Raw genomic sequence first — 26,034 nt, forward strand, 5'->3', positions numbered from 1 at the left:
GTATAGATGTGAGAGTTGGACTATAAAGCAAGCTGAGCACCAAATAATTGATGCTTTTGAACTGTGGTTTTGGAGAAGACTCTTCAGAGTCTCTTGGACTGCAAGCAGATGCAACCAGTAAATCCTAAAGGAAATCAGTTCTGAATGTTCATTGGAAGGACAGATGCTGAAGCTGAAACTCCAATACTTTGGCCACCTGATGCAAAGAACTGACTCATTGGAAAAGACCTGATGCTGGGAAAGATTGAGGGCAGGAGGAGAAGGGGGACAACAGAGGATGAGATGGTTGGATGGCATCACCGACTCAATGGACATGAGTCTGAGTAAGCTCTGGGAGTTGGTGATGGACAGGGAAGCCTGGTGTGCTGCCGTCCTGGGGTCACAAAGAGTTGGACACGACTGAGCTACTGAATTGAACTGAGAACTCAGTATGGCCTAGTAAAAATAAGGGCTTTGGAACTAGAGAAATATGAATTTGGGTCAGGGCTCTGCCATTCTCTAGCTATGTAATTTTGAGGACTATTGTTAGCCTTAGCTTGTAAAATGAGGCTAACAATAGTACTTTAACTCATAGAAATACTCTTGGCAATACTCTTGGCATTTGAGTTACATATTTAAGACTCAATAAATTTATTTATATTGGAAAAGGATTAACCAAAAAACTAAAATAGAAAATGTCTAGACTTGTAATATGGTTTTAATTATCATTATATAATACTTTTAATTAAAAATGAGAGAGCCTTTCCCCCCACCTTTGTAGACATTGTTTAGAAAGTACCGACGTAGTAGGGCTGTAGCTTTCTCAGTGTTTTATTACAGTTAATGCCAAGGCTAGAACTTTGCCTGCCATGAAAATTTGATAAATATTAACTAGTGATTATGGTAAACTTAGAAATTGATAGAAAAGGATGGGTGAAAACTCAATTCATAGAGTCTTTTTCCTATATCAGTCAAGCCATGTTTTCTGCCTCACATGGATGATTGCATTTAGTAGCAATTAGAATTTGTTCTGACATTAACTAAGTTTGTTTCACTTCTACCACAAATAATATTTCAGTGAAATATAAGTTAGAAGAAATTGTTTTCCATAAACCTAGTGGCTTTAATTGCCTAATACATGCAGAACTGATGATTGACTACCAAAGACTCCAAAGACAAACTTCATGAGGACCTGAATAGAACAGAGCTTCCAACCATTTCTAGTTATGAGTTGTAACACTTACATTATCCTTTTCTATGTGTGTCTTGATATGAATAGAAGTAAGAAGCACTTGTGTAGATAGAGACCGCATTAATCGTGAGTTAGTGCCTGGTCTTCACAGTTCTGCCTAGTCTGGTTTGGTCCCTTAGGGTACCTGCTCCCAAACTGTGTATGAATGGTTGGCCTCAATGGGAATCTGACTCTTAGTTTCTGAACTAGTCCTTTTTATCTGTATATGGTCAGCTCTGTCCCTTGCATTCCTGCTTTCATCTTCTAAAAATAGATCCATTCATTGCTATCAAGACAGCTTTTGCTGAATGCTACATCTTTAAGTACTGAATTCTTGATAACCCCATTCTTAGCTAAATGTGCACATTTGTAATTTAGACATTGTTTACCTGTATTTGTCCTATAAGAAGTAGCATAGGTCATAGCCAGTCCTCAAGAAAGAATCTAAGAAACTTTTCTTCTCATGTCTCTCATCCATTTTTTTTCTCATACCAGAAATCACAGCAAGGAAGAATCTTATTTTAAAATTCACCCTGTGTGTATGATTTCCACACTTTCTCCATCCAATAATTTATTCCACAAGCATATTTTGAATGTCATCATGTTTTAGGGTCAGGCACTGTGCAAGAATCTTAGTATAAAAATGAATAATATCATGTTCCTATCCTAAGAATTGTTTAAATCATTAAATATACAGACATGTGTATATGTATATGTATACACACACACACACGCACACACACACACACGGGCTTCTTAGGTGGCTCAGTGGTAAAGAATCCACCCACCAGGCAGGAGATGCAGGTTCCATCCTTGGGTCAGAAAGATCCCCTGGAGAAGGAAATGACAACCCACTCCAGTGTTCTTGCCTGGGAAATCCCATAGACAGCAGAGTCTGGTGGATTATAGTCGATGGGGTCACAAAAGAGTCAGACATAACTTAGTGACTAAAAGTTATACACACATGCACACTGTTTCCTTCAAGGTCTTCATAAGATAAAGGTATATTTTTAAAATGTCATCACTGCTGCCAATATTCATTTCACTCTCTAGTTGGGATATTTCCAGACAGGGCAAAGGGAAAACAAGGGAAGAAGCCAGACCCGGCATACTTCTGGCTGGCATACCTCATTTATTGCTTTGATTAAAATGGGATAAATCACCTCTGATAAAATCACCTCATTAACCCTACTATCCCAACCAAGAGATGGTACTACTTCCCAAATCTTTGCTTGATACGTGTCTTCTTATCTTAGAAGATCTTAGTCGTTTGTATCATTTGACAGGCATCCTGTCCCTCCCGTCCCCAGCTCCACCATACCTTAAGCTGATCTTGCTTCGTGCTCGTTGTTCTTCTATTGTAGCACTTACTACATAATATTATAGACATATAGTCATGGATCAGCAATTGGAGCAAGGTAGGAACTGCTTTTAGACTTGGTCCCAAAGGTAGGATTTATCCCTTCTGTGCCTAAAAACTTCCATGCATTCATTTATTAAAAGGCTTAGATAAGCTATTCTTTGTGAATCAATCCAGTTTTAACTCACTTTCAAATGACATTTCCAACAAATCCTTCCAAGGCACAAGGAGCCCCATGGGTCTGCTTGGATTATTCACAACTTAAATGAGAAGAGATTGCAGGTCATGCTCTCAGCCTTGGGGGTTGCATCCAAACTAGGTACAGTGAGCTAGAATGAAATGACTGAAACACTCCCTGTGCCTTTGTGACAAATGTCAGTTCCTCCTTTGAAAAAGAAAAGTTAACTGTCAAATGCTGAAGCAGCATGAACATTTTTACTTCAGAGGACTCTGGTGAAATGATACAAACCCAAAAGGTGGAACTGATTTTAGACTCTCTTACCATATCAAAGAAATTTTCTGCTTCTTGACAAACATCATACCAAAAATATTTTAGATTCATCAGCCAAGGGCTTAGGACACCCTAGTGTGTGGTGACTATGTTTTCATGGCCAGGTGTATCTTGAGAATTTATGGGTCAGAAAATTGGAAAGGATGCAAGAGAGAAAACTCTAATTTTAAATGATGGACTCAAAATAATTTTCAGATTGATTTTCCATTCATAGTGTGCAGACTAGATTGACCGGAAGATCTGGTGAAATAAATCAGCCTGTGAGGTCTGACAAAAATGAAAGGATGCTGTTGCTCACACAGCAGTGTTCCCAGGACTCCAGTTGGAGCCCACACAAAATCATTCCATCAGGCAGATTTGAGCTAAGTGAATATATGCAGTGTTAATCATTTATTTAACATTTGTTGGGGTCCCATGAAGTTTTGTTCAGTGTGCTCAGGAGGAATGTACACGGAGGAACATAATCTGGGTTGACAGGCAAGAAAGCAGACAATTTAAAGCGACAGCAAAGGTGCTAGAACGAGTTATGGAGTGATGCAAAAGGAGCAGAGGGAAGGGACAACTAACTTCAGAGGCCCATGGAAAAGCTCCAAAGGTGATATTTCTTGGAAGAAAAATTGTTTTCCAAGGCAGTTTAAGGAACCAGAAAAGGACTGGTGTAAATTTCTATTGCCTGTACCATAAAATGATGGCAGATACAGCCAGAGAGATTTTAGGTTAAACTGTAAAAAAAGAGTTTCTATTCAACCATTTTTAAATTTACATTAACCTGGATTCTGAGAATGAAAGATCATATATGCCTTTTTGATAGAAACGTTAAGCTTTATCCTATGGAAAATGCAGAGCAAACCAAAGCTTTTAAGTCCAAATGACATGCATGGAATTGTTTCATAGTAGGATAGCCTTGGAGATCATCTGAAGTAGGCACTACAGTAGGAAGAAGCTGATCCAGGAAAGCCTCTGAGGAGACTGTACACACAGTCTAGGCACAAGATCCGACAGTCTAAACACGGGCAGGACCGAGACAGAGAGGGAGCTGAGGGGCTCAACAACTGTCCCTCCTCTTGGCCAAGACCATACGGGAGCTAGTCACCAAGTGAGACCAGGAAGGAAGTTAGTTCCTTGTAGTGTAAAGCAATCCTGAATATTCATCGGAAGGACTGATGCTGAAGCTGAAACTCCAATCCTTTGGTCACCTGATGTGAAGAGCTGACTCACTGGCAAAGACCCTGATGCTGGGAAAGATTGAAGGCAGAAGGAGAAGGGGACGAAAGAGGATGAGGTGGTTGGATGGCATCACTGACTCAATGGACATGAGTTTGAGCAAGCTCTGGAAGTTGGTGATGGGCAGGGAAGTGTGGCGTGCTGCAGTCTATGGGTTAGCAAAGAGTTGGACGTGACAGAGCAACTGAACTGAACTGACTGAACATAAAGCAGTCATACTGGAGAGAAACGAAAAGCAGAGGTACTAGAGAAAAACTGGAGATGGAGAGGAGGAGAATGCCAGGGCTGTCCCATTGTCTTTCTAGCCCTATAAGTGACGGTGGTTTCCTACTCTTGTTAAATGTTCAATGTCTCTGTTTTTCTTCGCAGCTCTTCCATTACCTACTGAAACCAATTAACTGGATAATAGCCTCTCTGATAGATATACTACTGTAGCAGTGTCTATTTTCCTGACTGGAAATAGGAGAATTAACACAAGAGATACAATACACAAGAGAATCAATACACAATTAACACAAGAGAATCAATACAAAGGAGAATGTATAAGAATTAATGACCATGGATATGGAGGTAAAGAAGGGAGTGGTAGTAAGGACAACTCAGACACTTTGAAGTCTTGAGGCTGAGTAAGGAAAATAATGCCAGTAAATACTCACTCTCTGAGAGTTAGAATGTGCCAGGAACCATTCTACATGCTTTACATATAATAACTCATTTAATCCTTACAACAACTCTATGAGGTAGAAACTTAATTTAATATAATTTTACAGATAAGAAAAACCAAAGTTAGAGAGTTTAAATCATTTATCCACAAATTAGTAAATAGCAGAGAGCTTAGTGGCCAATAACGTAGGGAAAGGTTTGAGGAGAAGGATGAGACAGTGAGCTCACATCTGGGCATGTGGTATACTTGCCGAACATCCAAGTCCGGATGTTCTGTAGTTGGAAGTACAGTCTGTAATTTAAGAGACAGATTAAAGCTGGGGGTGTGCGTCATTGTTGTATAACTACATGTTGAAGCTAATATAATGTCAGGTAGAAAAAAACTGGAAAAAAAAAGGTTTAAAACTTTAGTAGTGGATGTTATTGAATAAATGAGGCAGATGAATTGGCTTGTTCTCTTGAATACAGTCTATGGACAAAGTGACTGCCAGTAAGATGCCTCCCAAATTATCGTGCTATGCTGCTATGATATAATCCCCAATTTTCCCTATTGTACCACTAACTTGTCACCACTTAATAAATTAGTATGGGAGTTTCTTGGCAGCACTGACTGTGTATATTTCATACAGTCAATCGAACACCAAGTATCTACTGAGCTCTTGGTAAATGGTTAGCTATATATTAGGTTCTGGAGGGGATTTAAGAGAAACCCAAGATACTGTCTCCTCCCTGAAGTACTTTACACAAGCAGATTTGTCAAATATTCTGTACCTCTATCTTATGACTTCATTGGAAGCAGTCCACACACTGAGAGGCTCAGTCAGTACTCAGAGAACAGATTTTTAATGACAAGGGGGTGATTGGAAATTCTTTCACATTTGAAAAACTCTCAGTTTGATAATTTAGGGTACTTTAAAGATGTCTAAAATTTCCCATACAGTTCTTATGGAACTTCTTTGTTGCAAAAGGGTGTAAGTCATAAGATGAGGTCATACATTCACATTTTTTTTGAGCATTCTCCACATGAATCCAATGGGTAAGTCCTAAGGATACAAAAAAGGGTAAAACTGCCCCCATGTAAATGATGCAGAATAAAAGTAATGACTATAAAACAGTGTATTAAGGGTTACAGTAGGCCTGTTCATTGGCTGCTATGAGAGGACTTCAAAAAAGCATCTAACTCAGGCAGGGAGGGGATATTAGGTCATGCCTGCAGGAGAAGATGGAGCTGGAGCTAAGTCTTAGGAGACAAGTCAGAATCAACTGGAGAGGGAGAAGGCATCCTGGACAAAAGTAAGCCTACTTGACAGCGTGGAGGTGTCAGCTAGGGACGTTCAGGGGTTGTAAACCAGAACTACTAGAATGAAAGGAGTGTGAGCAGATGCCATATACTGTAAGTCTGAAAGGTTACAGCAAGATCGAAGCTGAAGGGCCATGTTAGTCACATGCAGGGGCTTCATTACAGCCCCACAGGAGTGAGGAGTCACTGAGGGTTTTAATGAGGGGAACGAAATGATGACATTTAGCTCTAAATGAAATCAAATCAGTGATATATGGGGAATGTATTTGCTGGTGGTTACGAGGAGTGGGAAGGAGTGGAATGTGGGGCTGAGACAGCACTTGGGAGGCTACTGCAGAAACCCAGGCAAAAAATATGAGGGTAACTAACGTCTTTCTCAAATCAGCCAAGAAACCCATTCACAATGACCTTTGGTTCCGATGTGTAAACAGAAGGAATTTATTTTCCCTATCTTTCTTTTTTAATGATTATTATTTAATGTGGGTTATAACCCTTCCTGGAACAGTTCACTAAGACCCCCGGAAAGAGGCAGCCATTAAAATTAAGCTGAGTGAGATGGAAAGTGGGGCTGTAAAAACTCCGCTGCAGCCACCTGGAAACAGAAAATGTTAGGTTTGTGAGTCCTGGCAGGCTTCATGGGAAGGAACCCTGTACTCTCAGTCAAAAAGGAGGACCAGGAGCTGGATTTTCTTTTGAGTTTTCAATTTTAAACTTAAAGCGAAATGAGTTCCTAGGGTATAGAAAGGGTCAAGATCTGTCTCTTCTAGAGATCTTTTAATGTCTTCTAGACATTAAAACTCCTTTGTACTCACTAAAAGCAATGAGTGGTAACAGAGTTGGAAAGAAATTGTCAAAGCCAATGGTATTAAAGTATAATTTTTGAAAAGATATAAACTCATAACTTCCAGACAAGTATAAAATGAACATACGTCAAAGATTTTATTTAATTCATTAGTTAATGAGGGAACAGTAAGATCCTAAAACTGGTCTTATGCGTACTTGAGAATCTGAGTATATATAGGCAATTTAATAAGTTTATGGGTTAGATACAAAATGGTTAATGTCTAACAGGTCTATAAACCTTTTAGTCATGTATTCTATCAGTCAGTAATTATTTGCATCTCTACTGGGCAAAAGTTCTCATGGTTACCCTTGCTCCTGAAGAGTTGTAAAACAGATAATCAATAGAAAGTCATACCCAGCACTTTCTTGTAATCAAAGGCCTATCCCAATTGTTAGATAATTTTTCTGACAAAAGAACTTCTGGTGAGAATGCAACTTTATATCAAGCATGGAAGAAACTACCAAGGATAACAAATTCACATTTGGACATAGCAATACCATGATAACAACAGTAGAAAAGGGGGTTAAGCACATGAACTGACAAGTCAAAAAAGAAGAAATAAAAATGACCAATAGACATACTAAAAATGTTCACTCTCACAAGGATGTTTAAGAAATATTAGTTAAAACAATAAGGTTTCAGTCCCCCACTCAAGCTAATAAAAGCAAGCTTAGATGAGGATATCTACTGTTAGCAATACTATAGGGAAATAAACACTGCCATAATCAGCATATGGCAGTATAAACTGAAAGCAGCTCTCTGGCTCCGACTCCAGTCCTTAGGGCTCCATTGTACTGCGCTTCACATTCCTACTTACGAGCAGAAAAATGGTATGAATAGGGAAGCTCACCTCTTCTCTAGAACCTTCTGGTTATGCCAGGGTTACGATTGCACTACTCCCAAGTCTAATAAGGTAGAGAGGCCCCCAGAGCATCCACAGTTAGCTTCCAATAGAGAAAAAATCTTTCATTTGTATCACTTGTTGGCAGAGAGGTTGTGGACACTGTGAAAATGATCTCAGAAGGGAGATGTGCCATTCCTTGGAATCAGGAGGCTAGTACTGTTTCCTGCTCCCCTCCCATCACATCTCTCTTTCTCTTACACACACACACACACACACACACACACACACACACATGCATATCACAATCCCCTAACAAGTCTTGTCTATATAAAAAAGAGATCTAGTGAGCTCATTCACAAGGTCAGTTCAGTACAGTCACTCAGTCATGTCCAACTCTTTGCAACCCATGGACTGCAGCATGCCAGGCTTTCCTGTCCATCACCAACTCCCAGAGCTTGCTCAAACTCATGTCCATCATCCTCTGTCATCCCCTTCTCCTTCCGCCTTCAGTCTTTCCCAGCATCAGGGTCTTTTCCAATCAATCAATTCTTCACATCAGGTGGCCAAAGTAATAGAGTTACAGCTTCTGCATCAGTCCTTCCAGTGAATACTCAGGACTGATTTCCTTCAGGATTGACTGGTTTGACCTCCTTGCAATACAAGGAACCTTCAAGAGTCTTTAACACCACAGTTCAAAAGCAGCAATTCTTTGGCACTTAGCTTTCTTTATGGTCCACTCTCATATCTATACATGACTACTAGAAAAACCATAGCTTTGACTAGATGGACCTGTGTCAGCAAAGTAATGTCTCTGATTTTTAATATGCTACCTATGTTGGTCATAGCTTTTCTTCCAAGGAGCAAGTGTCCTTTGATTTCATGGCTGCAGTCACCATCTGCAGTGATTTTAGAGCCCAAGAAAATAAAGTTTGTCACTGTTTCCATTGTTTCCCCATCTATTTGCCATGAAGTGATGGGGCCGTATGCCATGATCTTAGTTTTCTGAATGTTGAGTTTTAAGCCAACTTTTTCACTCTCCTCTTTCAACTTCAAGAGGCTTTTTAGTTCCCCTTCACTTTCTGCCATGAGGGTGGTGTCATCTGCATATCTGAGGTTATTGATACTTCTCCCAGCAATCTTGATTCCTGCGTGTGCTTCATCCAGCCCGGCATTTTGGCATTTTGCATGATGTGCTCTACTTATAAGTTAAATAAGCAGGGTGAGAATATACATCTTTGATATACTCCTATCCCGATTTCAAACCTGTCTGTTGTTTCATGTCCGGTTCTAACTGTTGCTTCTTGAGCTGCATACAGATTTCTCAGGAGCCATGTCAGGTGGTTTGGTATTCCCATCTCTTTAAGAATTTTCCACAGTTTGTTGTGATCCACACAGTCAAAGTCTTGGCGTAGTCAATAAAGCAAAAGTAGATGTTTTTCTGGAACTCTCTTGCTTTTTTGATGATCCAACAGATGTTGGCAATTTGATCTCTGGTTCCTCTAACTTTTCTAAATCCAGCTTGAACATCTGGAAGTTCAAGGTTCATGTATTGTTGAAGTCTGGCTTGGAGAATTTTGAGCATTACTTCGCTAGCCTGTGAAAGTGAAAGTGAAGTCACTCAGTCATATCTAACTTTTTGTAACTGCATGAACTGTAGCCTACCAGGCTTCTCTGTCCATGGGGTTTTCCAGACAAAAGTACCAGTGTGGATTGTCTGTTTCCTTCTCCAGGGGATCTTCCCAACCCAGGGATTGCACCCAGGTCTCCTGCATTGCAGGCAGACGCTTACCCGTTAGCATGTGAGATGAGTGCAATTGTGTGGTAGTTTGAACATTCTTTGTCATTGTCTTGCTTTGAAATTGGAATGAAAACTGACGTTTTCCAGTCCTGGTAGCCACTGCTAGTCCTGTGGCCTTTTCTAGTCCTGTGCCTTTTCTAGTCCTGTGGCCACATTCACATGATACTTCCTAATGTTTGGTGTTACTACTTGCAAAAGTGTTTGTGTTTCAAAAGAAAATTTCTATTTAATGTATAATTGGTATGTATGTATCCCAAGTCTGTGCTGATAGAATTCCAAGGCTTTCTTTGGATGGGAAGGAAAAAGAAAATCAGGCTGACAGAGGAAATAAATGCTTTGAATGGGCCAAGCACATAAGTGATGTATTTTCAGAAAATATGGGATAGAGTTGAGGAATGCAAAAAACTGAAAACTTGTCTTTGAGTGCTTTACTTCTTAGTTCTGGCAGATAATAATGTTTACCTGACAAAATAGTGAAAGAAGTTTCTGTATCACAGGCAAATATAATCCATGAAACATAGCACTAGGGAGGAACTTACTGTTTTACATTATCATATTCAGTAATGAGAATACCCAATTAAGTAAGTCATGGTCCTTTGAACTCAAATGCTATGAAATCTAAGAGTGTCAGTTAATTTAAATAATAATAATAAAAAACAAAACAAAGATAATACTTATTAAGTGCTTACTGTGTTCTGAATACTGTTCTAAATAATTTTCAAATATGAACTCATTCCTAGCTTGGACCAAAGTGAAACAATATTTTAAACCATAAACTATTATTATTCCTATTTTTCAGTAGAGAAAACTGAAATGAAGAAACCCTAAGTGACTTGCCCAAGGTCATCACACAACTGGTAAATGGCAACACATTCTATTAATAGAAATCTATTTTGAATTCTATCTATCTATCTATCTATCTGGGCTTCCCACAAGGCTTGATAGTATAGGATCCGCCTGCCAAAGCAAGAAATGTAGGAGACATGGGTTCAATTCCTGGATCATGAAGATCCCCTGGAGTAGAAAATGGCAATCCACTCCAGCATTCTTGGCTGGAAAATCCCATGGACAGAGGAACCTGGTGGGCTGCAGCCCATGGGGTCACAAAGAGTTGGACACGACTGAGCAACTGAGCACGTGTCTGTCTATCTTGCTCTCTGTATATCTATCCTAGCCCGTCAGGTAAAGGGAGGTGTTCCACCCTGGGCGGTACAGGGGAGGCTGCAGATGGCAGTGCTACAATAATGGGGATAGACTTGTAAATTCAGATAGAAACTGTTCTGCTTCACGTTGTCGTCTCACCCAGATGCTTGGTACAAATATGTTGCCATTGCTGTGTTTATTTTTATCCTCCACACTTGCCTACAATTGCAGTCTGGGGGTGAGTACTTCTGGAGTGACAGTGCCCAAGGTTACCCTTTGTAAGAGGACTCCTGGGATCACCTCTGACTTCCCTCTGTATATCCAGGGCTCCAGGCGTAACTGAAGAGTGCAAACACCACCAGGCTTGCCACCAGGCTCTCCAGTGGCAGCATCTGAGAAGTGTGAGCCAGTGGTTGGTAAACCTCCCAGGAGCACCCCTGATTCTCCACCAATCAGCCGGGGCCCTCTGCAAGTCAAATGACTGCCAGATTGGCTGGGAGTGGGGAGAGACAGATATGTTTAACCTTTCAGACTGGAAAAGGGGAAACTCTGATTCACGAGGAGTCAGGCTTCGGAAAGAGAGACCAGTTGTCATGGCTGATGCTTCCTGGTGTTCTGTAGTTGTCAATTGTTCTATTCCCAGAATTGGGAATCTGTTTAAACAACACACACATACAACCTAGTCATGTGGATTTCCAATGAGTCCAAAGTCCAGAACCTGGGGCAATAATTTTTACAAGGTGATCACTGAGCAAGTTTTGAAACTTGTTTCTCTTGTAGCAAAAAAAAAGGAAAAAAAAAGGGGGGTTTAGATGCAGCCTGCTACAATTTCTTCAAGAGGATAGCCATCTTAGCCTGTGAATATTTTTATTCTTAAAAGTTTTGACAATGAGGGTACAAGTGAAAGGAAGAGACAGAGAAAGAATAGTAATCAGTATAAACATGATTTCATTACTTTCATTACAGTTTCTATGATGGTAGTATTTTTTGGGCTTACCGACCAAGCACTAAAGGAAGATTAGAGATAATTAGGGCACCAGAGATTCTTGTGGAACAGAAAAAAGAAATTTCAATGTGGATACTGGAGTAGCCTAAAGAAAGAGATTTTAGACTCTTCATAAATCTTTAAAGAGAAAGGAGAAAATCATCCATATTGATGATTTCGACATTCATTGGCATCAGATTTTTTTTTCCAGATATGCCCCCAAGGTTTTTATTCTGAAATTCCAAGTCTCCTATTGCCTGTTTGCATGTCTGTTTCTTTTCTTTTTTTTTTAAATTTATTTTTTTTCATTTATTTTTATTAGAATTAGTTCTAACGAGATGGATGCTTGTCTGTTTCTTTCCCTATAGGAAAGCTTCCTATGTTCTAGCTTTTTTATTCTTTCTTTTTTTTTTTTTAAGTGAATAAATACTTAGCAAACTTTTATTTTCATCTAGTTTATCCTCCCTTGTTACAACACAAAAAATTCCTGGTTTAGGACTTCAGTTTAGAAACAAACATACAGAGTGCTATTCCTCAATGTAGCTTCAGGAAAATTTAATTGAAGGAAATACAGTGATGGAGATTAGGCAAAACTGCAGTAAAAATGAAGTCACCATGACAACTATAATTTAGTCCAAAAGGAGTGAACCATCCTCTACCTGAAGTAAATGGGGTAAAATAATAACCTGTTTTATCTTGTTTTTAATATAGGATTTATACTGTACTCTAGATTATCCACATTGAATATGCATTATACACAAAATTCTACTTGATATTTTGACAAACCCATGCTATATTCTTTAGGTTAACTTTTACATTACTAATCATTGTACTGCTAGAGCTAAATGAACTAAATATCAGTTTATGTAGTGTTGCTCAAAAGATCTACAGACAGTAAGGCTGATGCTTACCTTAAAAAAGAGCACTTTTAAAATAAAGCACTTTTAAAAAATATTTTAGCTTTTTTATTCTTATTTCCATATTGAAACTATTACTCTGAAAAGTTGAATAATCTCTTACTTTTACCAAAATATGCTGCCCTTTATTTATAATGCATAATTATCTCCTTGAAATGTCTTTTTCCTGCATTTTCTGTGAACTTGCCAGTAGGAAGAAGCATTGGCTTTCTCTAAGCTTATATATCCTATGTGCATGTGTCCTCAGTCATGTTTGACTCTTTGTGACCTCAGGCTCTGCTGTCTATGGGATTTTCCAGGCAAGAATACTGGAGTATGTTGCTTTTTCCTACTCCAGGAGATCTTCCTGACCCAGAGATAAAACCCGTGTCTTCTGCATCTCCTATATTGGCAGGCCAATTCTTTACCACTGTGCCACCTGAAAAGTCCTAGTATACTATGAAAATTCACCTCAATTTAAAATGAAGTGACCATGACGACTCATTTTTTCCTTTCTTTATATTCACAGCTCCATTGAAATACTAGATCTTATATTACCATGATAATACAAAGCTTTAAGCTACTTCCAACACTCAAGAAATGCAATTAGTGATGATGGTGAAGTTTTTAAAATAGTTTATCAAAATCAATAAAAATCTAAGACTAACATATCTTATCTATTAGTATTAGTACTTAACATCATTTCCAAAAATCAAAATTTTGCATTGAATGTTCTATTTTCTACAGTTAGAGAGCAAAGACACTTGCTCCTTGGAAGAAAAGTTATGACCAACCTAGACAGCATATTAAAAATCAAAGACATTACTTTGCCAGCAAAGATCCATCTAGTCAAAGCTATGGTTTTTTCTAGTAGTCATGTATAGATGTGAGAGTTGGACTATAAAGAAAGCTGAGCACCGAAGAATTGTTGCTTTTGAACTGTGGTGTTGGAGAAGACTCTTGAGAGTCCCTTGGCCTGCAAGGAGATCAAACCAGTCAATCCTAAAGGAAATCAATCCTGAATACTCATTGGAAGGACTGATGCTGAAGCTGAAGCTCCAATACGTTGGCCACCTGATGCGAAAAACTGTCTCATTTGAAAAGACCCTGATGCTGGGAAAGATTGAAGGTGGAAGGAGAAGGGGACGACAGAGGATGGTTGGATGACATCACCTACTCGATGGATATAAGTCTGAGTAAACTCCGGGAGCTGGTGATGGACGGGAAAGCCTGGAGTGCTGCAGTCCATGGCGTCTCAAAGAGTCGGAAGCAGCTGAGCCACTGAACTGAAAGAGCAAAGTTCTGATTAATCAGATGTACTGATCGAAAGAAATTGTATTGTACAGCACATGAAAGACTGATATTCAGGAAGCTGCAATACAGCCAGATATTTTTAATACCAAAATATTACTGAAATGTTTAACTTTTATTATTTGCTATGGCAAGGGTACTTTGGAATCTTATGATATCTCAAGGTTATTATGAATTGAATTGTCATTCCTCTGGCTAATAGATAGAACATCATTATCAGTCAGAGCACCAGAGTTCTAGACCTAAGTTAGTCAACTAACAATATGAATGGGTAAGCCACTCTTCTTCTTGGCCTTCACTTCCTGAACTATAAAGTGAGATGATTATACTAGGTGATCTTTTAGGTCCCCTCCAGCTCTAATAGTCTGTGCCTGTGTTAGCACATACTGAGGGAAGTAATTATTTAACCTATATGCAACTAATGGAATGCCATATTACCTAAATAACTCCAAGGATCATAATATATGTAATCACTTAACAGATAAATAATTAACAATAATACTGAAAAAATCTAGGTAGTTGAAACCGAAATGCTTTGGAAAATGCTTTGACTCAGAGAATGTGTTCACATGATATTCAGATTTCTGTTTGAAGAAAAAGTAATTCTGTCCAACTTCTAGTATTTACATACATATTTGAAAAGTAGATTTACCAGAATCCAAAGTAAACTGAGAACTGAGAACTTCCAAATGTTCAAGCTGGTTTTAGAAAAGGCAGAGGAACCAGAGATCAAATTACCAATATCCGCTGGATCATCATAAAAGCAAGAGAGTTCCAGAAAAACATCTATTTCTGCTTTATTGACTACACCAAAGCCTTTGACTGTGTGGATCACAATAAATTGTGGAAAATTCTGAAGGAAATGGGAATACCAGACCACCTGACCCGCCTCTTAAGAAACTTGTATGCAGGTCAGGAAGCAACAGTTAGAACTGGACATGGAACAACAGACTGGTTCCAAATAGGAAAAGGAGTATGACAAGGCTGTATATTGTCAACCTGCTTATTTAACTTATATGCAGAGTACATCATGAGAAACACTGGGCTGGATGAAGCACAAGCTGGAATCAAGATTGCCAGGAGAAATAACAATAACCTCAGATATACAGATGACACCACCCTTATGGTAGAAAGTGAAGGGGAACTAAAAAGCCTCTTGATGAAAGTGAAAAAGGAGAGTGAAAAAGTTGGCTTAAAGCTTAACATTCAGAAAACTAAGATCGTGGCATCTGGTCCCATCACTTCCTGGGAAATAGATAGGGAGACAGGGGAAACAGTGTCAGACTTTATTTTGGGTTCCAAAATCACTCAAGATGGTAACTGCAGCCATGAAATTAAAAGATGCTTACTCCTTGGAAGGAAAGTTATGACCAACCTAGATAGCATATTAAAAAGCAGAGACATTACCTTGCCAACAAAGGTCTGTCTAGTCAAGGCTATGCTTTTTCCAGTGGTCATGTATGATGTGAGAGTTGGACTGTGAAGAAAGCTGAGTGCCGAAAAATTGATGCTTTTAAACTGTGGTGTTGGAGAAGACTCTTGAGAGTCCCTTGAACTGCAAGGAGATCCAACCAGTCCATCCTGAAGGAGATCAGTCCTGGGTGTTCATTGGAAGGACTGATGCTGAAGCTGAAACTCCAATACTTTGGCCACCTCATGCGAAGAGTTGACTCATTGGAAAAGACCCTGATGCTGGGAGGGATTGGGGGCAGGAGGAGAAGGGGACAACAGAGGATGAGATAGCTGGATGGCATCACCGACTCAACGGGCATTAGCTTGAATAAACTCCGGGAGTTTGTGATGGACAGGGAGGCCTGGCATGCTGCAACTCATGGAGTCACAAAGAGTCGGACACGACTGAGCAACTGAACTGAACTGAACTGAAAGTAAACTGGATTGTTGAGTCGTATTAATGAGAGATGCTGTTATGATTACCCCTGGAGAAGTAGGTCAGTAGATACCCATTTGGACTACTTATGATGGTGAACAAAAGACTGAAGCACTTAAAACCTGAAGAGAATCTTCAGGGTCACCAAACCCAGCCCTGACTTCAAAAGATTTTGGTGACTGAAGTCTAGAAAGATGGAGTTTTGATTCATTTTATTTAATATATACACATGTAGAAAGCATCATTCCAGTGCTTTACAAATCCCAAATAATCTTTAGAGCAACCCTATACACAGATACTACCATTATCTTCATGGTACAGCTAAGAAATTAAGGCATACTTGCCCAAGATCACACAGCTAGTAAGCAGGCAAAGTCAGAATTTGAATATAGTACTGGTTTTGCTTATGATCATGGGTAATGTGTTTTGATAAAGGGAAAATAAAGTCTGCAGTGTTTTCCCAATATACTTTAAAGTTAAGAGGGTGTAAAAATATCTTAAGACCTCTGGTGGTCATGACCTTTTTTTCCATTGAGATGTATTTGATTTACAATATTAGTCTCAGGTGTACAACATAATGATTCAAATTTTTCAAGATAATACTCCATTTAAAGATACTATAACCTATTGACTGTGTTCCCTGTGCTGTACAATATATCCTTGTAGCTTAATTATTTTGTACAATTTGTACCTCCACTCATATCCCTATCTTGCCCTTTCTCACTTCCCTCTTCCCATTGGTAACCACCCATTCTCTATATCACTGAGTCTGCTTCTATTGTGTTATATTCATTCTTCTGTTTTATTTTTTGAACTTCAAATATAAGTGATAACATACAGTATTTGTATTACTTATTTCACTAAGCATAACATAATACCTTCCAGGTTCATCCATGTTGTTGCAAATGGCAAAATTTCATCCTTTTTTATGACTGAGTAGTATTCCATAGTATATATAAACCAAGTCTTCTTTATCCATCTGTTGATGGACACTGAGGTTGCTTTTATATCTTCGCTATTATAAATAATGCTACTATGAACATTGGGGTACATGCATCTTCTCAAATTAGTGTTTTCATTTTCTCTATGATCCATAGGTAGGATCATAGGTAGGTCTGTTTTCGGCTTTTTGAGGAAAGTTCTCCACAGTGGCTACATCAATTTACCTTCTTACCAATAGTACAGAAGAGTTCTCTTTTCTCTACATCCACGCTAACATTTGTTATTTATGGTCTTTTTGATGATAGCCATTTTGACAGGTGTGAGGTGATATCTCTTTGTGATTCAGTCTGCATTTCTGTGATGATTAATGATGTTGAACATCTTTTCATGTGCCTGGTTGCCATCTGTATATCTTCTTTGGAAAAATGTCAGTTCAGATTTTCTGTCCGTTTTTTAATCGAGTTGGTTTTTTTTTGGGGGGGAGGGAGGTGTGGATATTGTATTGTGTGAGCTGTTTACATGGTTGAGATATTAACCCCTCATTTATCATATTATTTGCAGAAATATTTTCTCCCATTCAGTAGACTGTCTTTTCATTTTGTCCATGGTTTCCTTTGCTGTGCAAAAGCTTTTAAGTCTAACTGTGTCCCATTTATTTATTTTTGCTTTTGTTTCCTTTGCCTTATGAGACAGATCCAAAAAAATATTGCTATGATTTATGTCAGAGAGTATTCTACCTGTGTTTTTCTTTAAGAATTTTTATGGTTTCTGCTCTTACATTTAGGTTTTTAATACACTATAAGTTTATTTTTGTATATAGTATGAGAAAATCTTCTAAGATCTTTGCAGGGGAGTAAACAGCAAACATTAGCTGACTGAGTGTATGCATTGACTGTCAACCAAAAGATAGAGTAGGTTAAGTAAAATGGGTACTTCCAGTTCAAAATTGTGTATTGAAAAAGAGAGACTAATTGTAATGATACAAAAGATGATTTTAAAAAATAGAAAAATAAGAAAACAGAATGGTTCTAACAGGGTCAGAAGTATAGACATTAATTATTTTCTGGAAACTGATTTTTAAATCTCAGACTTGGTGTGTATAAAAAACAGCACAGAAAATAGGGGCAAAGTGATTAAAAAAATTTACTTTGGGAATGGAGCTGGGTGATAAAAGACGCAAAGAGTACTTTGTAGTTCTGCCCTTTCTGGTAACAGTGGACCCTCATACAGTCACCTGAACTGTCTGGACCTTTGTTTTCACAGGTATGTGTTCTGAGAACAATGGTATTCACTTTTTGTTTTCTTTTTCTATCAGAAGTAGTTTAAAGCTTTAGCTCTCATCTGTAAATGAGATTAGAAGTAATTTATAAAGTGTCCAGCACATTGACATTTACTTAATCAGTAAATGCTTCACACAAATATGAGATGATAATTACAATAACAGAATTATTGAACTTTTTCTCAAAGAAGATTAATAGACATTCTCTTTGTGTTTTGGATGCCGTTTATAATCTTAATTATGTCAACATTTTGTGAAAGGATCCCCTCTAGTCTCTCATCCTCAAGTTCATCTTCACCACGCCATTCTTTTCTTTCCCCAACACTGATAAAGTCCTTTGACTGCTAAACCACTAAGTTCAGGACAAATAATCATATACTTTTGTGACTATGTTATTGAACATTATTGTCCAAAGAGTCTAAATTTGCTGGCATACTAAATTATTTTCATATTAAAAGTAAAAAAGAGAATTTCTGAATATACAACTCTGTTTTGATAACATGTAGATTCTATAAAATAGGTATAGTCCACTCTGTTTTACATTTGAAGAATGTAATGTCCAGAGAAATTAAATAATTTGTCCAAACTTTTCATCAGTCAGGCAGACTGAGATGAAAAATCTCTCCCACATCAAACTCATCAGATTCCCCATTCCTCAAATATAGCAAGGGTGATTAAAGATAGTCAAGATATGAAAATCCCAGTTTTCAGAAAGTATGAGAAAATTTCTTAAAGAAAAGGTACAAATGCTGTGGGGCTCACAGGAAATTCACAAAGAAGTGCATGGAAGAAGAGAGTTTAAGAGTCTGGCCCAGGGAGGGAAAGAGCAACAGAGAAGTTTAGAATCCACTTAGAACCATAAGTAGAAGATATATGAGAACTGGAAACCCAGGCTTATATAGTAGGTGGGTATGAAGTTCATGGAACCATATGGCTAAAGTTACTCAAAATGAGAAATTAACTTGAAAACTGGAATGGGTCCAGGGAAATCACAGGGTTCCTGCAGAATAGTTTAGAGAAGCATTTCCACATCCCCAAACTTACTGAACTCCAGTAGAAAGTATTTTGTGCCTGAAAATGATGTTAAAATATAATTGTAAATCTTGTGGTTAAATAAACTAGCATTCAGAAGAGACAGTAGACCCTACAAGAAAAGAAATCTGCACACCAAAAATGAGATAATATAACAATCTAAAGGGAACTATAAATACATCTGAAATGGTCACAGATAACAAGGAATTGATGCAACATAAAGTAGAAAAAGAATATTTTTAAAAGAAAGAAAAAATTAATATGAGTAATAAGTAAATAGTTTTCTATAAATGGGAAATATAGTCATTGATATGAAAAGCTGAATGTATGGCTTAAAGAACAACTCTACTCTTTATCGTGGCACCTTGGAGGCTATCAGCCGCTTCAGAATGAAGCTGAACATCTCTTTCCCAGCCACTGGCTGCCAGAAGCTCATTGAAGTGAATGAAAACTTCGTACTTTCTACGAGAAGCATATGGACACAGAAGCTGCTGCTGATGCTGGCTGAAGAATGGACGGGTTATGTGGTCCAGATCAGTGATGGGAACGACAAGCAGGGTTTCCCCCATGAAGCAGGGTGTCTTGACCCATGGCCGAGTTGCCTGCTGCTGAGTAAGGGGCATTCCTGTTACAGACCAAGGAAGACTGGAGAGAGAAAGTACGAATCTGTACGGGCTTGCATTGTGGATGCCAATCTGAGTGTTCTCAATTTGGTATCATGAAAAAAGGAAGAAGAATATTCCTGGACTCACTGATACTACAGTGCCTGGTTGCCTTGATCCCAAAAGAGCTAGCAGAGTCCGCAAACTTTTCAATCTCTAAAGAAGATGATGTCCGCCAGCATGTTGTGCGAAAGCCCCTAAACAAAGAAGGTAAGAAACCTAGGACTAAAGCACCCAAGATTCAGTGCCTCGTGACTCCACGAGTTCTGCAACACAAACGCGGGTGGAATTGCTCTGAAGAAACAGCATACTAAGAAAAATAAAGAAGAGGCTGCAGAATATGCTAAGCTTTTGGCCAAGAGAATGAAGGAAGCCAAAGAGAAACAGCAGAAACAGATTGCCAAGAGATGGAGGCTGTCCTCTCTGACAGCTTCTACTTCTGAGTCTAGTCAAAAACAGATTGTTCTAAGAGTAACAAATAGATAAGATCAGACATTAGGGAAAAAAAAACTATATAGATAGAGATAAAAACCGGTGCTTTAGAAAGCAAATCTAAGGGCATCACATAGAAAAGCAGCAGGGAAAGGATAATGGGATAGAGGAAATTAAGAGACAAGAAAGAAAGAAGAATTGAAATTTTGTTTTGTTTTTTCAAATTTCAGAAGGAAACAACAGAAAGAGTAAAGAGAAAACTTTGGAAGAGGCAATGGATGTAATTTTCCAGAACTAAAGAAAGATATGAGTCCATAGATTGAAGAATCATGGAGTTTTGAACAGGACAAATAGCAATAAATCCATACCTAGATAGGTGTAGAGCATTAAAACCCTCAAAAACCTACCAAACAACAGGTTACTTATGAAGGAATGGCAGTAGGAAGGTAGAATTCTCATCAACAGATGCCAGTTTAAAGTGGAATAAACATCTCAGAAGGGCTGAATTCTATAAGCAGCTAAAACATCCTTAAAGAGTGAGCACAGAAATTACATTTTCAGGCATAAAAAGACTGCAGTTACTATTTCCATATCTGTGCTAAGAGAATTACGAAAGGATAAAACTTTAACAAGATGAAATGTAATGTGAAAGAATAGAAAAAACAAGATGTACAAGTAAGCAAAAAAATTGCTACACATGCTAAATATTTACTACCTGTTTTAAAAATTATAATGACCAGTAGGGATCAAGTTTAAATTGATTTGGAACTAAAATTCTAGGCAGTAATAATATCAAAGAGTTAAACTGTCCTAAAGTTCTATTGTTTAAAAACACACATGAAGATATTGGTTAACTTTAATTGTGGATGTTAAAAATGTAAAGACATGAATGTACCAAAATGTATGTATCCAGTTTATTGTTGCTAGACATTTAGCTTGTTTCCAGTTTGGGGCTGTTATGAATAACATTGCTTTGAACATTCTTATGCATCTCTTTGGATGCACATAGGACAATATATGGCAGTGGAAATGAATGAAATACAACATTTCACAACAAAATCAATTAATCTCACAAGAAAGAATATCTAATACCCTGTTATCTCATTTAAAAAAAAAATGCTAAAACTGGAAAAACTAATTTATTGGCTTTTTTGAAGTTACAAGTGTTGACCTTTGAGGAGGAAGGAAGAGGAGTAGTGCTTTGGAGGGGCATCAAGGAGACTTCTAGGATATGAGGAATATTCTATTTCTTGATAAAAAGTTACTTAATATGACATGACTGTGTTCATTTTATGATACTTCATTTCATTGTACAATTATGACCTGGATTTTTCTGTATGTGTATTATAGTTCAGTAAAAAGTAGCTTATTTTCTATTGTAGGTTTACCACCAAAATAATATAAATAAATTATATAACTTTTCAACCCAGTAAAGGAAAAAAAGAATTAAAAATATGTCTAAAGAACTGAAAGCAGAAAAGAAATAAAAATAGGATATAAAAGACAAAATACTATGCCAGAAATAGTTCAAATAGATCACAAATCATAATAAATGTGAATGGAATCACATAGCTACTAAAAGACAAAGATTATGAAACTGATTTTAAGAAACTAGCTGTTGTAAATATTGTTTATGCACAGAATGGTTCAAAATGAAAGGTATTCATATATGTTTATTTTCTGTTGCCGCTGTGACAAATTACCACAAATTTAGTGACTTAGAGGAAAACTAATTTACTATCTAAAAGTTCTGTAGATTAAAGTTTCAACATGGGACTTAGCTAAAATTGAGGTGTAGGCAGGGCAGCGTTCTTTTCTGGAGGCTCCTTGTGTTTGCCAGCTTCTAGAGGCTATCTTCCTTGGGTCATGACCCTCCCTCTCCATCCTCAAAGACGGCAACACTGGTTGAGTCCTTCTGTTATCCCATCATTCAGACTTCTGCCATTACACCTCTGTCTCTCTCTTCCTTTTCCTCTCACTTCTACTTTTAAGGACCACTGTGACTACTTTGCCCAGAAGAATCTCACTCTTTTAAGGTTATCTATTAGCAATCTTGAATCCATCTGCTCCCTTAATTCCTCTTTGATTTGTATTATAACATATTCACAGGCTCCAGGGTTTAGGACAGGGGCATCTTTGGGAAATCATTGTTCTTCCTACTACAGATATATTTGGCAGATAGTCAAAAAAAAAAAAAAAACCAAGTACAGTGATAGTTATTACTACGTGGCATAATAGTTTATAAATCAAAATGTGTTAGTAGGGAAAAGGGAGAAGCTACATAATGATAAAATCTACCAAAATGATTAACAATGTGATTGGTCCAATAAGAATTAAATCCAGGACTTGGACTCAAGTTCTGTGTCTTCTAGTTCAGTATTCCTACTAACAAAAATTTCTAAAGAACACAGACCAATAGAAGGTGGTACTTGAAGCTCTCTGTGCAAGTACTGGTAAATTTCTTGCCCCAAATGAAAATAATAATTATGACCCAGACCACAGGGCTGTTGTATGAAATACCTTAGGATTGAGGCACACTGCAGCTATCATATAAATGTTAAATAAAAATAATATTTCCTGTATCCTTACTAGAGTTGGGCAAATCCAGATGTATATTGTACTTTTCACATATTTCAAAATATTTTCAAATGTTTTGGTTTGGGTTCAATAAAAACCTCAAGTACATTTTGCCAAGTGCTTTTTCCATTAATTATTCAATCCATTTGTATTTCAAGGGAAATTCAGTCCACATGTTTCTAATTCATTTAGCACTAACTCATCAAAATATTGTTTCTCTCAGTGCTCTTTTCTGTCCAAGAGGCTTTTCAAGCCCTCTCCTCCTTTTTCTTTTTTTTTTAAATTTCTTAGAAACAAAAAGATAAAGTTTTCCAAGGGCAAATCCTAGTAAACTACCAAAAGATTTACTAAACATTGCAGCTAGAATTCTTTGAGATTCAAAGTTCGCTGTCAGTCTACCCTGGTCCGCATCACCTCTCTCACATATTCCCTGGTTTCCTTAACTTTTTCTTTCCTTTGATCAGGTTCTTCTTTGTTCTCATTGACCCTCCACAGATTTCAGGTTTTCTATCATCGAAGTCCATAGGCCTCCAGACACCTTAATCCTCTTGGTGAACCCCTCCCTTTTAATGAAAACCTTCCAAGGCTGGGGCCAGTGAAATAGTGGATTCATACTGCCTTCCAAAATATCCTCATGGGATCTGTGGCAAACCTTAGAAATAGATACATTTAAAAAATCTGATCTTTTTGAGTGTATGCTTTGTGTGTGTGTGTGATATCTTATGTGCAATTAATGTTGTCTTAACAGTGCCTAAAGGGTGAGGAACTTGATACTATGTTCATTGTGAGCGATCCAAAAACAGCAAGAGCTGGCCTGAAGAGTCAGTTCCCACATCACTTGTGGAGCCCTCTTACCAAGAAGATTTAACCTGAATCTAAGCATAAAGACATTGTGGAGCATTCTACAAGACAACTTCTCTGGACTCTTCAAATATGCTAACATTATGAAAGACAAATCAAAGCTATCAGGAAACTCTTCTAGATGTAAGGAAATTAAAGAGACATTACAACTAAAAGCAGACTGTTACCGTTGATTGAATTCTGGAATTGAGAAAAATATAGGGACGTTCTGAGACAGTTGCAGAAATTTCAGAATGTTTTCTTGAGTGTGGTAATGATGTCATGGTTATATATAAGGGTTCATATTCATATGTGTATATATACATTTGTGTATATATGAAGAGAGAGTAAATATAGCAAAATGTTATACTTGATAAATCTGTATACACCTACCCACACACACAAACTCCCACACACACAAATATGCATATTCACACTCACCTGCGCATACACATACACACCCAGATACCCACACACAGAGGAAATATGTAGGAGACTCTTCTCTGCAAATTTGTCCATCTCAATCCAGAAATTCTTTTTTTAAAAGTCTTCCTTTTTTAAAAAATGAAATATAGTTGGTTTATAATACTGTGTTAGTTTCAGGTAGACAACAAAGTAATTCAATTATATATACATAGTTTTTCAGGTCATTCTCCATTATTATAAGACATCAAATATAGTTCCTTGTGCTATACAGTAAATCCTCTTGTTTATTTATTTTATATATAGTAGTGTGTCTGTTAATTGGCCTTCCCTGATGACTCCGTCGGTAAAGTATCTGCCTGCCAGTGTAGGAGATGGAGGAGACATGGGTTGCATACTCCTAACCATAAGTTTGTTTTCTATTTATGTCAAAGTCTGTTTTATAAATAAATTAATTTGTATTAATTTTTAGAGTCCATGTGTAAGTGCTATCATATAATATTTGCCTTTTTTCCATTTGACCTATTTCTTTAGTATGATATTCTCTAGGTTCTTCTATGTTGCTGCAAATGACATTACTGCATTCTTTTTATGGCTAAGCAATATTCCATTGTGTGTGTGTGTTTGTGTATATGATATCTTCTTTATTCATTCATCTGTTGATAGACACTAAGATTGTTTCCATGTCTTAGTTATTATAAATAGTACAGCTGTGAAAATTGGGGTGCATGTGTCTTTTAAAAATAGACCTTTCATATTTTCCAGACATATGCATAGGTGTGCGATTGCTGAATCATATGATGACTTTTATTTTAGTTTTTAAGGAACCTCCATACTGTTATCCATTGTGGCTGTACCAATTTCCATTCTCACCAACAGTGTAGGAGGGTTCCCTTTTCTCAATACCCTCCTGAAAATTTATTGTTTGTAGACTTTTTGATGATGGACATTTTGATCAATATGAGATGATACCTCACCGTGGTTTTGACTGGCATTTCTCTAATAAATAGCAATGTCAGACATCTTTTTTTCATGTGCCTATTAACCATCTATATATCTTCTTTGGAGTAATGTCTGTTTAGTCTTCTGCCCGCTTTTTGATTGTGTGTGTGTGTGTGTGTGTTTTTAATTGAGTTGTATGAGCTGTTTATATATTTTGGAAATTAACTCATCATCAGTTGTGTCATTTGTAAATATTTCCTTCCAATCCATTGGTTATCTTTTCATTTTTTTTATGGTTTCCTTTGCTATGCAAAAGCTTTTAAGTTTGACTAGTTCCCATTTGTTTATTCTTGTTTGCTTTTTTTAAAATTAATTTATTTTAATTGAGAGGATAATTGCTTTTCAGTACTGTGTTGGTTTCTGCCAAACAGCAACATGAATCAGTCATAGGTATACATATATAAACATTTAGATCTTTGAGGTTGACTGTTTTACCAATTATGCCAAGTTTAATATGTGTAAATGTTAGTTATTGATAACAATATTGCTGTGTGTATGTGTAGGCATTGTAAAACAGGAATTCTCAATGGTTAATAGAGTGATGGGCTCTCGGAAAACTAAGAATCACCTGAAAATGTGTGTACCTACATTTTTCAATAGAGTACACATAATTTTGATCACATGTACCAAGGGAACTGTAAGAGATTTTTAACTGCTTTAAGAATCATCTAATTGAACATTTTGTTCATAAAGAGAAACCTCAGATGAACCTCTCATTTGTAATTTCTAATAATGCCGGTAGCACTTTATACCAAAAAATACACAGTAGCTGGTAGCTATTTACAAGAAGTCCATCAGTAAAATTGAAGTCTCTTCACCAGCTACACATACTAGCTGTCAGTACACATAGAGACTGCTCTTCGAGAAA

At 37.5% G+C, this 26,034-nt stretch overlaps 1 pseudogene; it reads left to right on the forward strand.

The window, feature by feature from the left end:
* Nucleotides 1-19,619: 19,619 nt before the first annotated feature.
* LOC136144355 (small ribosomal subunit protein eS6-like) lies at nucleotides 19,620-20,378 on the forward strand (annotated as a pseudogene).
* Nucleotides 20,379-26,034: the final 5,656 nt, after the last annotated feature.

Source organism: Muntiacus reevesi, chromosome 1 (genome assembly GCF_963930625.1).
Source record: "Muntiacus reevesi chromosome 1, mMunRee1.1, whole genome shotgun sequence".
Classification (NCBI taxonomy): Eukaryota; Metazoa; Chordata; class Mammalia; order Artiodactyla; family Cervidae; genus Muntiacus; species Muntiacus reevesi.